The following is a 13,759-nucleotide window of genomic DNA, read 5'->3' on the forward strand; positions in this document are numbered from 1 at the left end:
CCCTGTGGCTTCCTTATGACACTGACACCCTCGTTCTGCCACTTTGTACTTCATGTCTTTAGGCAGTCAATGCAAGTCTCTCTCTGGGGGAGAGTCTCTAAGGCTTAGTCTACACTGCAGGGTTTTTGCACAAGAAGCCTTTTGTGGAAGAGGTCTTGCGCAAAAATTTCTGTGCAACAGCATGTCCAGACCTCAAAGCACATCGCAAAAGCGATGTACTTTTACGCAAGGGAGCATGCACACTGCATGGATACTCTTGCGCAAGAAAGCTCTGATCGCCATTAACAGAATGGCCATCAGAGCAACCTGTGCTTTTTCCCATCGGGATTTCTTGTGCAAAAAACCCTCCGGAGTGTCCACACCTGCCTTTCTGCACAAGAGCTGTAGCCCAAAAAGGAGTTATTCCTCGTGGGGATGGGAATAACTCTACCCGCAAAAGCCCTCTGGGCTGTTGATTTTCTTGCACAAAACCACACTTGAGGTGTGAATGCTCCACCGGTTTTTGCACAAAAGCCTTGTAGTGTAGGCCTAGCCTAAGAGGGCAGAGCAGTCATCAAAGGGCTACCAGCAATGTCAGACTATGCCTGCTCCATGGTTTTTTCCATGCCTGGTCCCAAGAGATGCTATGTACCTGCCAGGGCAGGGAATGGGAGCTGCAGGTGCTTAGTTCTCCTTAGCGCTAGGTGCTGGACAGCGGTTGGACACTCGGGTGCGTGCTGACATGGAGCCATCATGCCTGCAGAATGATGGAGGAATGGCCACTGCATTGACAGTCAATGGCTACCCGCATGTACACCCATATCGGGGTCACTTGATTGTGCAGCCCTAGGTGTTTGTTCCCAGGGGCCCCCCAGGAACAGTGAATCAGTCCACAAAGGCAGGTGCATTTCAGCAGGCAGGGGGTGTCACTCTGAGCTCGTCACCTCCACACGACACCTGGCCTCTGACCACTTGCGCACTTGTCCACGAACTGAATCCGGGTGAGGGAGACCGAAAGTGCGATTGTAACAGGCCGGCAGCGTTTGCCTGAAACCCCTACCCCAGCTGGAAGGCGTTAACTCTGCTGACGGAGACAGGTAGATGGTGCCAAAGCAGGGCCTGAACTGGCAACTGAATGACAAAAGTCTTGTCGTTCGAGGTGCTAATCCCTCCCCCTCCACAAGTAACAAACGTTGTGCTGCTGCAGATGTAAACAGCACATTGTCAGCAGTAGCGCATGCCTGTCGACAGCATAAGAACGGCCACACTGGGTCAGATCAAAGGTCCATCTAGCCCAGTATCCTGTCTGCCGACAGTGACCAATACCAGATGCCCCAGAGCTGTGGTCTCCAACCTTTTTACATCCAAGATCACTTTTTAAATGACAGACCAAGCAAAGATCTACCGCCCCGCCCCTTCCTTGAAGCCCCGCCCTCTCTATTCTCCTCTTTTCCATCACTTGCTATCCCCAATCCTTATACTGCTACTTTAAAAAAAAAATTCCCACCATTCCTCGCAGCTACTCACCTGTGCTGTTGCTCGGTGAGTAGCTGCTCCTCAAATGAGGAAATCTAATGTAAGTGCACTGCGCAGGCGTGCAGTTCAGAGAAGGCTCAAGAGCTACTCTTAGAGCCTCCGAGATCTACCGGTAGATCGCGATCTACTGGTTGGTGACCACGGCCCCAGAGGGAGGGAACACCACAGGTAATCATCCCATGATCCCTCTCCTGTCATCCACTTCCAGACCAACAGAGGCTAAGGACACGTTTCCTACCCATCCTGGCTAATATCCGTTGATGGACCTAACCTAACCATGAATCTATCTAGTTCTTTTTTGAACCCTGTTAAAACATGTGGTCTTTGTATTAGACTCAGTTGGGAAGGACACTGCTCTCACACAGTTTTGTAGGGACTGTACTCACATGAATAGTCACCTCCTAATTGGCTGGATGGTCCCCATGAGGAGGAGAAAGGGACATTTCCAGCAGAAGAAAACCACCATGAATAAACTGAACCCTGCTCCAAACTGAAGCCAGATGTCCCCCGGGGCTGCCTCCTGGGACTGCCTGAACGACGCTTTGATGTGGATCGATGATACTTCCCCGGGTACCAGTCTACAGAGTCAGCCCTTCGGCACAGGCAACAGAGCCTGGTGCTGTTAGCTCCTCCGATCTGGGGCTCAACCCTTACTGCCAGCCCAAGAGGGATCTGTTATAATCATTCCCATTCACTAAGCCAGCGTGGTTTCTGCAGGCACCCAACTGTATGCAGACCTGGGGAGACTCCTCTGACTTGACTGGCTTTTGCAGGTCTACAGACCCCTTCCTGGAAGATGGGTTTTGGGTATTTGTCATAGAGCCCTGTTCCATTAACAGAAATAGACCTAGTAGAGCAAGAGAGCATAATATCACCGTGACACCCAGGCAGGCTTTACAAGCTATGACAGAACATTGCTCCATTACTGAAACGGATTTCTCAGAGGAAGCCGATGCATGAATAAGCTAATGAGACCAGCACGAAAAATAACTGTGATGCCAGAGTCCCCCCGTCAGCATAACATGGTTCCGGTCTGGTAGGAAAAGTTCATTGGTTTCCAAAGAGCTTTCATTGTCAGTCCAGCCAGGAACAAAGAAACTTTCACCCCTGTTTATGTAGGACCTGCCAAGGGAGCACAAGTTAGCACAGGGACAAAATTCTCATGGACGGATCTAGCACTGATGGGCAAGCGGCTTCCTCTGCAGAGAGAAGGGATAGTCACCTGGCAAAGCCAGGGGCATAGGAGGATAAAGTGCCACCCTTTTGGCTCCATAACCCTGCTAACTCCACACCCTTGGAGCTTTCTGGGATGGTATGGGAACACCAGTGTCTCTCAGGGCCAGGCATGGGCCCGGCTGGCAAGGAGACACCACACACTACAGTGAACGGGTTAATAAAGAGTGAAAGCCAAACCACAAAGATTTCAATCCTTCCCCCCACCACACATGGATGCCAGGGGGCTGGGTGTAGCACGAAATCTCAGAAAGTAGATACGATCAATCTTATCAAGGTAGGACAGCAAGCCAAGCAGCAGAGCTTCATGGGGAGTTCCACAGAGCACAGGAAGGCTGCGGTGCCATACAGCTGCTACACAGCTGCTATTCCAACAGCTCCTTTACTCCTTGGCTGTGTCTACATTGGTGCAATCTTGCACAAAAGTGGCTGCTTTTGCGCAAAAACTTGCTGCCTGTCTACACTGGCCCTGAGTTCTTGCGCAAGTAAACTGACATTCTAATGTATGAAATCAGTGCGTCTTGCACAAGAACGCTGATGCTCCCACTCAGGAATAAGCCCTCGTGCACAACTGTTCTTGTGCAAAAGGCCAGTGTAGACAGGCACCATGAATTTCTTGCGCAAGAAAGCCCTATGGTTAAAATGGCCATCAGAGCTTTCGTGTGCAAGAGAGTGTCTACACTGGCATGGATGCTCTTGCGCAAAAGCACATGTCAGTGTAGACGCTCTCTTCTGGAAGGGTATGTCTACACTAGCCCTCTAGTTCGAACTAGGGTGGCTAATGTAGGCATTTGAACTTGCAAATGAAGCCCGGGATTTAAATATCCCGGGCTTCATTTGCGTGTTCCCGAGCGGGCGCCATTTTTAAATCCCCTTAGATCCCCACGCAGCAGTCAGAAGTTAATCCAAACTAAGTCCTTAGTTCAGATTAACTGTTACTCCTCCTGCAATGAGGTCTGTGACCATTTTGCAGGTGAGTCTCAGGCTCAGGACTCGCTCCTCCCCTCCACCCGCAGAGGAGAGCCTGCACTGGCATTCCAGCCCCACGGCCTCCCACCCCCTGCAAGGTTGGAAAGCCAGCACTGGCTTCCGGCAGCTGGGGGAGGACCTCACAGGTCAGATCTGGCTGGCCAGGGAAGGAAACAACTCTGTGCACTGCCACGCCCTCTCCTCCCAGCTGGGGGAATGGCAGTGCCAGAAACTGCCAGGGAGGCTTTCCCCTCTGCTCCCATTGGCCAGAATCACAGCCAATGGGAGCAGTGGCAGGCAGCACTTGGGAGTAAAAGGAGGCACAGAGTCAGATAAATGCTTCCCTGTCCTCCTCATGCACCCCCTTCCTGCCGAGACCCCACTCCTGCACCCTCCCTCCCACTTAGACCCTCCTCCATCCTCAGCCTGCTCCAGCACCCTCCCTCCCACCCAGACTTCCCCACCCCCAGCCCACTCCTGAACCCTACCTGTCAGCCAGACCCTGCACTCCTATTCCCTTCTGCACCTGTTTTGTTATGGATGGTTGGCTGGTGGTCCACAGAAAGGTCTGTATTGAACAGGGTGAGCCACGGGCCAAAAAGTTTGAGAACCACTGCCTTAAAGGGTACGTCTAGACTACCGGGTTTTGTCGACAGAAGTTTTGTCGACAGTATCTGTCGACAAAACTTCTGTCGACAAAGAGCGTCCAGACACATTGAGTTCTGTCGACAAAGAAAGCTGCTTTGTCGACAGAACCCTGTAGTCTAGACGCAACCCTACAGGCAATAACACCTTCTGTCGACAGAACTCTGTCGACAGAAGGTGTTATGCCTCGTAAAATGAGGTTTACCAGTGTCGACAAAACTGCTGAGTTCTGTCGACGTTATGTCGACAGAACTCAGCGGTAGTGTAGACGCTGGTATAGTTTTGTCGACAAAAGTCCACTTTTGTCGACAAAACTCAGTAGTCTAGACACACCCTTAGATCCATGCCTGGCCCCTGCAGTGTCAAACAGTGAAATCCCTGGAGAAGCAAAAGGGAAAGGATACAGCCCAACGGGTGATGCCGCTCCCACATCAGCTTGACACTTACATCAGAGAAGGTCCTGACTTACATCAGAGTAAGGTTCTTACAGAGTAAACATCACTGGCTTCCTATGGGTCTTCACTGAAGCCAGCCCGTCTCCCAGCGGAGTTGATCTGCAGAGGACTGGCCATATCTTTCCTCGTGCTCTTGTTAACCCTCTACCCACGGCAGAAGAAACAAGCAGCTCGCGGGACATGACAGAGCCTCTGCAGAAGCCCAGGCACCTGGGAGCCCTTCCGCCTGCTCTGCCATGCGGCCTGTTTGTGGGACTGCAAGGCAGTCACAAACACAGGCGTCAAACCGCTGACAGATGTGCCTCCGAGAGGGGGAAGTCAGCAGCCAGCTCAGCGGTGGAACAGCTCCCAGGCGAGTGCCAGATGAGAGCTTTCCAACCGGCAAACAGCAGGGTCGGCTTTTCCAAGCAAACAGCAGGGTCGGCTTTTGAAACAACTGGGTGATTTTATGACCATTCTTCAACACTGGCTGTTATGTGTGCACATCAAGGCTCAGGAGATCGCTGGGGGAGACAGCCAAGACTTAGAAAAGAGCAAACTGGTTTGTTCAGTCAAGCTTGTGAAATTCTTTTGCTGACTTCTATTTTCATGTAACTTTTATGCCTCTTGCAGAGACCTCCCTGGCTGGGTTGTAAGTAGGATTTGAACCCAGAACCCTTCGGTCTAAACGCACTGGCCTTTAGTGTCACCTGAGTTATAAGACTAAGCACAAACGCCAGGCTCCCCTGAAGCCAAAACTCCCGCTGGCTTCAGTAGGTTCAGGATTGCCTCCTAAAGCTGCTAGTGTGGCAGTGCCCACAGACTCAGGCATAGTTATTGAGTTAACTACATCTCAGTCTTCTTTCCACCCCACCCCATTTACCAACTCTCATGTAACCATCGGCCTCTATGCTAGAGATGCTGCGTGCTAGGGCGACACCTACCTGCAGAATCGAGTAGCAAAGAGACATCCCCATCAGCTTGCCACATGTGCTTGTCAGCTGATAGACTACCCCCCAAACAGGCACTGAAATAGCCAGGATGAACTACTGCAATCCATCATGCGCATGCTGGCCCGGTGTGTATCCCTGGCTAGATATACAGACATGCACACAGTCCTGCATAGCCCCACACCTATGCTCCTCACTCACACACCCCAGCCAGAGATAAGCCAAGAGACATTTCAAGATAGAATACACCACAGCCCAATGAGAGAGAGTCTACCCACCCTCTACACACACAAGGTATTGCTGATAGTGGTTTCTTCACAGGCTTCCATGGTATCTGACTTTCCGGCCTTCAGCTCAAAGCGAGTTTTGCCTGAGTGTCTGGCATGCTGGTGCTGAGCTCGAGGTCTGCAGGTCTATCTGATGATGGTCGGAGAACAACCAAATCAGAGCAAGCCGAAATAAACGATCCTCAAGAAAGAGCACACGGTGGGCGGGTGTTGGCATCTGCATCAAGCTTCATGCACAACATGGCAGCTGCCTGTGCAGCGAGGAGCGTTTGCTTCTGTGCAGTGAAAGATGTGGAGCACAGAAAATATAACCAAGGCAAACTCCATGTTCTGCATCCAGCAGATCTGTCTGTTAGTCACCTGAGTGGGTGCCAGGGACCTTGTCTGACATCTCTCTGTACAGTCATCCGCACGTTAACGAGTGCTTCAAGGAAACGTATGAGTTATGCTCCCAGTGGAAGAGGCCTTTGCATACTTATTAGTGCCAATTAGAGGCAACAGAGTTGCTGAAAGAGAGGGGGAGGTAGAAAGGGGCAGATCTCTATTGAATAGCACTTTGTCAGCACATAGGATCCCTGCCCAGGTGAACATGCATGCATGACATCTGCATCCCAGCACACTCAGGGTCTTAAACAGCTGCTGCTATGGGGTGTCAGCAGGGACTGAACTAGGGATGTTAAATATTCATTAACTGAGTAGTCGAGTAACCTCATGAATTCTTATCGGCTACTCGCATATTCTATAGTCCTCGCGGGTGGGGCTGGCAGCCAGCATGCTCTGGCCCCACTCTCAAGAAGCCCCCTGTATCAGAAGCAGCAGCGTGGGGTGCCAGGTGGGAGCTGGTCCACAAGAGGAGCCAGTTTGAAAACCAGCTCCCCTTGCAGACTGCTTGCCTGTTGCCACACTGCTGCCTCTGATACAGAGGCAGCAGGGCAGGGCGGCAGCAGCCCCTGTCCAGGGACGGGGGGACAGGTCTGAGCTCCTGGATCTAGTATGAGCTGGAACTGAGCCGGGCTGCCTGCTCACCCGGCTCCTAATACATTTTAAATGCAGAGCCACAGCTGGGGTAGGTCCCAGACCTGTTGCAAGCCACAACTGAGCCGGATTGCTGACTAGCCTGCTAAATTTACTGCTGGGGATGGGGAGGAAATGTATGTAGTCTATAACATTAACCTATAATTTTAGTTTGGAAAAAAGAAGATTAAGGGGGGACAGGATAGCGGTTTTCAAATATCTAAAAGGGTGTCACACGGAGGAAGGAGAAAATTTGTTCCTCTTGGTTTCTGAGGACAGGACAAGGAGTAACGGGCTTAAAGTGCAGCAGGGGAGGTTTAGATTGGACATTAGGAAAAAATTCCTAACTGTCAGGGTGGTCAAATATTGGAATAAATTGCCAAGGGAGGTGGTGGAATCTCCCTCTCTGGAGATATTTAAGAACAGGTTAGATAGACATCTGTCAGGGATGGTGTAGGTGGAGCTTGGTCCTGCCTTGAGGGCAGGGGGCTGGACTCGATGACCTCTTGAGGTCCCTTCCAGTCCTATTATTCTATGATTCTATGATAAACTTTTGCTTATCAGTCAATCGTCTATACCATTACATCCCTAGACTGAGCCTTAGGAACGTTAGCCCCACAATATAGCCATTTGTGCTAAAGGAGTAACTCCATTAGCCAGTAGCAGTAGTACGCCCCTATCTTCCTTGGACAAAATTCCAGCAGGCTTCCCGGACAGCCGTGGGTAGGGTGGTTTAGAAAGCCAGCTAGACAGATTACAAAACCCTGAGGTGACAGAGCAAGTCCTTATGCAACTCTGCTCAGAGAAATGAACAAGCAGTTTCTCTGGTTCTCCCTGAAATCTGATCAGCCCTCCTTCTCCGTTCCCTTTTCTTCCCCTGAGCGAGGGATGTAAGTGACTAGTCAACTATCCGATAAGCATAAGCTTTACACTGGTCAGAGAAGCATAAGCTTATCAGATAGTCGAGTAGTGACTTGACTAGTCACTTGCCTACTTTGCTGCCTCTATCAGAGGCAACAAAGAGGGGAGGGGAGCAGGAGCCAGTGCTGGGGGGAACTAGCTTAAAAGGCAGGAGAGGCAGAGGCGCAGCAGGGAAATGGCATGAGCGGGGACTGCAGCAGCGTACATGGAAAAACAGAATCTCAAATATACATACAAAAATGATGGCGTCTAAAATAGCTGTTACCACTCAAGAAAGATCTTGGTATCATTGTGGATCGTTCCCGGAAAACATCTGCTCAAAGTGCAGTGGCAGTCTAAAAACAGAATACAGGCAGTCCCCGGGTTACGTACAAGATAGGGACTGTAGGTTTGTTCTTAAGTTGAATTTGTATGTAAGTCGGAACTGGTACATATTGTAGGGGAAACTCTAGCCAAACATTTCTTCAGAGCTCAGTTTTATTCTCCCACACCTCACTTCCCTCAGTCCTTTATTCTCAAGCTGAGGTGTTTGCTGAGAAAAGCCGCTCCACGTCTCCCTGGTCTGCTGGGGGGAAGCAGCTAGTGCGGGGTTGCCTCACCCCGTTTGTAAGTAGGTATCCGATGTAAGTCGGATCCATGTAACCCGGGGACTGCCTGTACTGGGAATCATTAGGAAAGGAACAGATAAGATGACAGAAAATACCACATTGCCTCTACATAAAGTCATTGTATGTCCACATCTTGAATACTGTATGCAGATCTGGTCACCTCATCTAAAAAAAGATAGATTGGATCAGGAAAAGGTACAGAAAGATCAACACAAATGATTAGGGATAAGGAACAGCTTCTATATAAGGACTAGGATTTTTCAGCTTGGGAAAGAAATGACTAAAGGGTGGGAGGATATGTTAGAGGTCTAGAAAATCATGACTCGTGGAAAAACAGAATAAGGAAATGTTATTCATTGTTTCACTAACATAACACAAGAACCTGACCCCACATGATTTATAAGCAGCAGATTTAAAACACACAAAATCCATTATTTTTTCACAGTCAGCCTGTGGAAATCTTTGCCAGGAGATAGTCGAAAGGCCCAACTCATAATAGGGTTCCAATAAGAACAAAATAAGTTCAAGGAGGGTAAGTCCATCCCTGGCTACTAGCCGGAGTGGGAAGGGATGGTGTTCCTAGCCTCTGTTTGCCAGAAGCTGGGAGTGGGTGACAGGGGATGGATCATGATGTTTATTCTGTTTATTCCTTCTGAAGCATCTAGCATTGGCCACTGTCAGCAGACAGGACACGGGGCTAGAAGGACCATTGGCCTGACCCAGTATTGCAGTTCTTATATAGAGCTGAAATGTATTTGCCCCTGTTGTAACCCACTAGCTCCCACTCCACTTCCAGAGTTGAGACAGACTCCATCAGGACTCCTGGGCTCTGTCTCTCTCCGAAGTTAGTAACAAAATAAGAATGCACATTGAAATGTTAAGGCTAACCAGTGTCCCGTAAGTCACTTGGCACAAGATGTTAGTATTAGAGCTGAGGGGATCTAATATTTATTTACTTTTCTTTTATATAGGAATTAGATGCAGTGCTCCTAGCAACTCACTGCTAAGTTGTCTGCCAAAAGAGTAGAGTTTTCCCGTGCCTTAGTAGCCCCTGGTTAGGGATGATGTGTGGGGGGTGAGGGTGGATGGGGTTTGCCCCCCATTTGGTGCTTGCTTGTACTGAGCATACTCAGTAATATTGCTGAAGCCTCTGTCCTCAGTCTACCCCCTCCATGCTCTCACTGTCTTCTTACCCCCCCTCCATCACTGCATGCACAGCCCACGCCCCCCAACCAAAATCTGAAAAGGCCCCCACCCTTAGAGTCAATGGTACTTTGCTGACTTACAGCACGCGAGGATTGGGTCTGTTGGGTTTAAGTGCTCTAGCATCACACACCAAACTCTCATTTAAGTAGGTGCCCAGGGCACAGAGAAATTTACCTCAGCCTTGGTAATCGTTAGGCTTGTTTTCATACAACACACTGGACAAACGTCTGCTCCAGTCGAGGCTGATTTAAGCCTGGAGGGACTGAAACCCATGCTGCTGCAGCTTCTCTGTGGTCGGCACAGGAGCTAGCTAAATTGAAGCTAGCTTGGGTGCAACTACCTGCAGTGTAGACATAACAACGGTCCGTCTCCTGCCACAACAGGGCCCTACGCCTGGTTGCGGCACTCACAGAGGACGAAGCAGGGTCGGCACTCTATGGGGACCACTCGGAGTGGAGCTCAGACAGGACCCTCTGGCCGTGAGACAGCCCCTCGGGGGACACTCCCTCTTTGCTTTCAGTTACATTAAAACGGGAAAGTCCAATGTGGCTGATGTTTATGGGCATTTCCGCCAGCACCATCACCAGGCAAGCCTCTTTGGGTCTGACCTCCGAGCATTCAGCGCCCCCGTCCTCACTGGGAGCTGCCTGCAGTGAGTCCACCTGAAGGCTTCCCCAGGGGTGTCATTACACCCCCCCCAAAGGGCCCATGCACCCCAGCTTCAACTCTCGGCAAGCCCGTCAAGCAAAGGGGTTTTTATTAGTTGTCTGGGTCACAGAACAGATCCTGTTAGCACAGAAACTAGGGACAGTCAGAAAAGTCCATCTTGAGAGGATCCAGAGCCCTGGGCTCTCCGAGTCCCAAACCAGGAAACTGACTCGCTTCTCACTGCCCCCCTCAGTCAGAGTCAGCTGGTCCTCGTCCCTCCTTTATTTCTCTCTGGGCAAACAGGTCACCCAGCCTCCACCTCTGGCTTTGCTCTCCAACACTTCCATCTGGCTCTTGCAAAAGATGGATGCCCTTCCCCCCCCCCCCCCCCCCCCGGATATCAGTTGCCAGGATACCAAATGTCAGCCATTGTTTGTGCCCTCTTCCCAGGTAGCCAGCTGGCTATCACACCTGCCCTCTCTGAGCACACACCTTTGTCCCACCTACATGGGGGAAACTGAGGCACACACATGCTATTCAGACACAACAATAAGAATACTTCCATTTTGTCACAGGGGCCTCCAAGTGCTCCTGGGCTGTGTCTAGACTGGTCAGTTTTTCCGGAAAATCAGCCGCTTTTCCGGAAAAACTTGCCAGCTGTCTACACTGGCCGTTAGAATTTCCGCAAAAGCACGGACTTCCTACTGTAAGAAATCAGTGCTTTTTGCGGCAATACTATGCTGTTCCCATTCGGGAAAAAGTCCCTTTTGTGCAAAACTTTTGCACAAAAGGGCCAGTGTAGACAGCTCAGATTTGTTTTGCGCAAAAAAGCCCCAATCGCGAAAATGGCAATCGGGGCTTTTTTTGCGCAAAAGCGCGTCTAGATTGGCACGGATGCTTTTCCGCAAAAAGTGCTTTTGTGGAAAAGCGTTCGTGCCAATCTAGACGCTCTGTTCTGAAAATGCTTTTAACGGAAAACTTTTCTTCTAAAGCACCTGCCACATGGTATCTGAGCAGCTTTTCCCCCTAGAGCACGGGCAGAAGGCTTCAGGTCCCTCAAATAAATCCCAGCTTGAGGAGGGCAAGATAAGCGGCTGCTGGAAAGCAAACGGACAGGCCGAAACTGGAGGCCAGAATCTTGAAACAAGCTGAACCTTCCCGACTGTACCTGACAAGCCCCTAAAACAACTCTCCCATGGAGGATAATTTTTTCCACAGTTGTTCTTTCAGCGTCTGAGTTAAGACCCGTGTTAAAGTTTAATGGTCAGTTTAAGGAGGATTTTTTGTGTGTGTAATGAGACTATGAATTCTGCTCATGAAATTTATACCTGGGTATTTCATCCAGATGGCCAGGCTCCAGTCACATTCAGAATGATTGCAGCTTAGTGAGGATAGTCCAGTAAGATAAGAAAGAGCTGTATATCTCTGCTCCTAGCCTCTTCTTTATGCCTGGAAAACCAACACCAGGCAGGCAATGTCTTTGATTTCTCTACATCGCCCATCCAGTAGCACAGTTATTTAATGTGAACTGTGTCTATTATTCTCCGTACTAGTTGCAAGGAGGGGTTTGGAAACAGAGGCAAGAAAACAATATTCTGAGGTGCACATTCACCAGCGGCAGTTCTTAGTAGCAGAAAATGAATCCAATTTGAAAGGACTCCTCTGTACGTGTGAGAATCTGTCGCATGCAGACCACAGGGTGTTTTGTAGGCATAAACGAATGCAACAATAAAGCATCCAGCTTGTACATTTCTTAAGCACCAAAACCAACCAACCAAACAACAACCCACAACCCTCCCCCCCCACGCACACACATGCACGCACACTTTTCTTTGCACTTTCAGTTAAAATCAAACTGAAACACACACGCCTGGAAAGTCCAAGGGGCTGATATTTTCTGTCACCACCACCACACAAAACCTCACCTGTGCACAGATCTTTGCCTTAAACACAAGCAGGGTGGATATAGCTGCGCATTCTACAGATCTGGCCCTCTCCCGTCACTGCAGCCAGTCTCGACATAAGAAGCTCTCAAAACTATTGCACCATGACCCCTTTCTGACAACGAACGTTACGACACAGCCCCAGAAGGGGGGACCCAAGCCTGGACCCCATTCCTCCAGATGAGGGGCCAAAGACTTCAGCCTCTGCCAGGAGCCTGTAATTTAAGCCCAGATGCTCAGTGTTTAAGCATTCAGGGTTCAGGGCGGGGTTCAGCCCTGGGCCCCAGCAAGTCTAAGCCAGCCCTGGTGACCCCATTCAAATAGTCTGAGAACAGCTACAGCAGTTTAAAGGTCGACGCTGCCCTCAAAGCTGTTTTTCTGGCTCCGGGCTCCGGTATGTAGGTTGGCGGGGTCCAAAAAGGTTCAGTTTGGTCACTGGTAAATTCTCTAGAGCTGCTAGCTCGACACCTTTCATCAGATTTCAATTTGCTCAAATGTTGAGGGTGGGAGTCGCAGCAAAGTACAGCAAGTTCGGCTCGTGGCACAAGTCAGCCGATGCGCATGAACCAAAGGCCACGGCCCCTCATTGTTTCCAAGGAATTCAGCTGAAATTCAGGACGTTTCAACAGGCCCAGGAACCAAGCCACAGAGACGGGCTCACTCTCAGTGCCTCATGGGGGAACTGTGAGAAGCAGGTAAATAAATAATACCCCGACTGTCCTCCTAGGCCTGGCCTGTTGGCAGCTGCTTATTTCCATGGCTCTCCTTCCCATGGGCTGTGGGAAAGGACAACTGGAGTTGGGGAAAGAGTTTAAAGAGGCAGCAACTGAGTGGGCAAGGGGAACAGAGTTGCCACGGAAACCGCTGAATTAGGAGAGTCATTTTGCTGAGGCTGGGAACGCAGAGGAGAAGGGCAGACTGGGAGCACACGGAAGCAAGGGAAGGGTGGAGATACGGATGCACACCGGAGCTGCCCAGTGTTTGCCATCAATCCTCAAACAAGCCCCAAATCACAGAACTTGTCTGCTGAAGGACAACAGCCCACATCCTCCGGGGGTATTTAGGCACCTAACTCCCATTATAAGTAGTGGGAGTTAGGCACCTCAACTGTTTTGAGGATCTGGGCCTAAGCCCTCTTAGTATCAGGTGGACCTGCCTTCTCTAGGTGGACCTAATATCCTTCCTGGGGACCAGCTGCGAGGGGGGAGCGTTACCTGTGACAAGCTCAGCCCGCTCAGTGAAAGAGCTGGGGAGAAGAGAGTGGATCCGAAATTGCCCCTGCATGTGAGGCAGCCCCCAAAGGACCCAGAGCCAGCCAGGCAGCTGGAGATGGGCAAAAGACAGAGGTGATTGTGGATCTTCTAACAGGGCTACGCAGCACTGAGA

The sequence above is a fragment of the Pelodiscus sinensis genome, chromosome 26, assembly GCF_052426305.1.
Source record: "Pelodiscus sinensis isolate ZL-2025 chromosome 26, ASM5242630v1, whole genome shotgun sequence".
NCBI classification, from domain to species: Eukaryota; Metazoa; Chordata; order Testudines; family Trionychidae; genus Pelodiscus; species Pelodiscus sinensis.